General features: G+C 50.1%; 1 long non-coding RNA gene across 1 annotated transcript; it reads left to right on the top strand.

The window, feature by feature from the left end:
* Positions 1-529: 529 nt before the first annotated feature.
* On the top strand, positions 530-2,001 carry LOC146765511 (uncharacterized). Its single transcript, XR_014949908.1, has 2 exons — positions 530-661; positions 1,444-2,001. It is a non-coding gene; the product is annotated as an uncharacterized LOC146765511 (long non-coding RNA).
* The last annotated feature ends 1,192 nt before the right edge of the window (positions 2,002-3,193 follow it).

Raw genomic sequence — 3,193 nt, 5'->3', positions numbered from 1 at the left:
GCAGATCTTTCTCTTATTTCTGAAGATTTCATGTGTAATCCAGGACTGCAGGTTGATGGGCTGAACTGCATAACACAACTCATTAGTAATTATATTCTCCATTTTTGGCCTTCAGGTTTAGGGTTTTTTCAGTGGTGATGTGATTTAAGGCAGAATTAGTGTTATTTCTAACACTATAACCAGCTGTGGTGCCCCTGAAAATTTAGAACTTCCTTAAAATTAAGATCAAGCTGAGAAATAATGACTTTCCACAATTTCTTTGGTAGAAGTGAGATGATTTATTTCAGATTTTCAGTGGAAAGTTGAGAACAGATCTTGGTAGCTTGTTTTTCTATGGAATGCAGGTTTTCGGAGATTTGTGAGATTTGATTGAAAAGACACCAAAAAAAACCCTCAACTTTGGTTCAACTCTATCCCCTGAGTGGCCACTTCAGGAGTTGAGATTGACTTGATCCCATTGCAGAATTCCTGGATTTCAGAGCTCTTGTTCTGAATTTCAGATGGGTTTCTTTGCTGTCTTTGCTTTCAGATAAGATGCAGCAGCTCTGGCAGTACCAAAGTGTTTTAATCTGGGTCAGTGTTTTTCCAGGATTGCCAAAAGCTGTGACTGAGCAGGCTGGGGTCGTGATGGCAACGTTTGAAAGAAATCACAGCCATGGAGGTGAGTTAGTCACCAGGTAATTATTAAAAACCTTCATTTCAGCACCCAGAGGCTGGGCTGTTCCTGGTGAGCAGTGGAGGGGAGCAGCCCTCCCCACAGAGCCTCCTGCACTGGGCCTGCCTAAATTTGGGATGAGCTCTCCAGGCTGATGCTGGATGCTTTCCAGAGCTGGGAAAAGAGAACTCATGATTCTTTGACTCAAGAGAAGAACTGCTGTGTTCTTACCACTGGACAGGGAGATGAAAACAGTTGCTAAACAAAGATCAAACGTGAACTTTATAAATAAACAAACAAAATTGATGCTAAGGGACGTCTCAGCTCCTTTGCCTACGGCGAAGGGCTTGGCAGGACCTAGGGAATGACTTTGTCAGTTTGCACACAGAATTGTTATTTTAAAGAGGCTGATTAAAGTGATACTGCTCTTAATGAGTCTGAAAACATCCCTGTCCATGTGGGGGGAATGTGGGGGAGAGGAGAAATCATTTATGGGGCTGAGCTCTGGGTGCAGAGCACAGCAATGTTCTAGATCTAAATGATCCTCAGTGATTAAAACTGCTGATTGGGGCAGCCAGACAGCGACGGCAGCAGGGCTGACAGGCTGCCAGGGAGGGAGCTGGGGCAAGGCTCAGCAGAGGGGCTGCTTTGATCTGCTGTGCTTTGCCAGGAGATGGGAGATGGGACCTGGACCACGCAGGGCGTGCTCAGGGTCTCACAGGGGGCTGGTGCTTGCAGTGAAGCAGGAGCAGACAGATGTTATTTGTGGTTTTCTTTCTTCTGCCCAGAGTGCAGAGGGACCTGGCTCCCCACTCCAGCATCAGGGACCCTCCCTCCTCTGCAGCTTCTCCTGATTTCTGTCTTGCCTCCATGTCCCTGCTGCTGCCTCTATCCTGATGTTTCTGAACAGCCCCAGCCTCCCGCAGGGAGCCCAGACAGCTTCTCCCAGCTGCTGTGTGCACACAGCTCTCCCAGGGGACCTCCAGCTCCTGGATTCTGCCATTATGGGATGCCAGGAAAGAGATGACGACCCCCCAGTTGTCTTCCTGAACCATTTCCTGCCTGAGGCTTTGAGCTGCATTAGAGGCTTTGCTGCTTTTAAACACAGAGCAGAGGAGCTGGACCCTGTGAACAGCCACGTGGAGCTCCTGCACAGCTGTTGGAGGTTGTTTTTGGGGTAAAGTTCTCTTTGGGAAGAGCCTAATGAGGAATGGGATGAATTGGATCCCTGGAGTTGACTTTAGAGGCCATGAGTTCATTTCTTGTCCGTGTCAGGCAGGCTGTTCCCATTTGTTGTGAAAATGTAGGGTAATTAAAATGTAGGGTGAACTATTCCCCTTTCCTTCATTGGGTGTTTTTCCATTTCAGTTAATTTAATTTCAGAAATTCAAAGTAATCATTTCCTTTGGAAGGTTTTGGTGGTATTTCCAATGTGTAGCTACAATCTGAGAGCTGAGGGGGACCCTTTGGAGGGCAGAGCTTGGCTGCTGAGCCTGCCCTGGCCCAAACCCTCACGTGTGGCCCCAGACGAGTCCCAGCACTGCTGCACCTCCTGTCAGGAGGCTCCTGGGGTGAGGAGGGGACCTGAGGTCGCTGCCCTGGAGGCTGCTTGAGGACAAGGACACGTGCTCTGAGCAAACTGGCTTTTCTGAGCAGTGCTGCTCGCAGTGCCTGCAGTTTATCAGCTCCTCTGGCTGCTGGCAGCAAAGCTCCAGCGGGGTCCCAGAGCTGTGTGAGCAGCCAGCCCTGCTCTGTGCCTTGGAGCTGGGCTTTTCCATCCAGCCTGGCTGCCTTGGTCTGCATCTCTGGATGTGTTTGGAGCTGGAGAATGGAGCCTGTGCTGTTCTTTCTGTCACTCAGGGCACCTGGGCAACCTCAGCTGCTGTTTGGCTGCCAGGTGGCATCACCTGTGGCACAAGGATGCCCAGGCAAGGACAGAGGGCAGGAAAGTGCTGGGAGCTTTTGGGGATTTAAAGTGTGGGCAGGCATGTGCTGCTTCAGCTACTTCTGAGTTTTAATTTCCTCAGGCAATAGCTCTTATAGGTTCTGGGAGTTCCTGCAGTCTGTGTTTGGTTGTTTTTTAGGGCAGTGGTTGGCTCTTCATCTTGCTGCACCCACTCACCCAGGAATCAGATCCACAACAGCACAGGAACATTTACTGCAGGCTCCATGCATGGGCTTGATGGGTTTGAAGTGTTCAGGGTGAGATTTCTTCACGGGGCTTTAATTTCCCAGCTTTTTGTGGCCTTGGAGCCAGAGTCAGCACCCAAGAGGAGAGGGAAATAATGCTGCTCTGACCTTTGGGTGAATTGTTCTCTGTGAGGTTCCTTGAAGAGAAATTTTGCACACTTGCAGGCAGCTCACAGGATGCAGACTGTCCCTGGCTCCCTCCAGGCACCAGAGTGTGACAGCCCAGCTCAGGCACTCTGAGATCCTTTTGTCCCAGCGGGCAGCGAAAGATGCACATGAGCAAAGCTGCTCACAGCGTGACTTGCCCGAGGGGGCCGTGATCCAGAGGCAGCAGTGGCCAAACTCCCT

This window comes from Lonchura striata, chromosome 23 (genome assembly GCF_050655825.1).
Source record: "Lonchura striata isolate lonStrDom1 chromosome 23, ASM5065582v1, whole genome shotgun sequence".
Lineage (NCBI taxonomy): Eukaryota > Metazoa > Chordata > Aves > Passeriformes > Estrildidae > Lonchura > Lonchura striata.
Note: the sequence above shows the minus strand (reverse complement) of the source record. Positions and strands in the feature narration are given on the sequence as shown.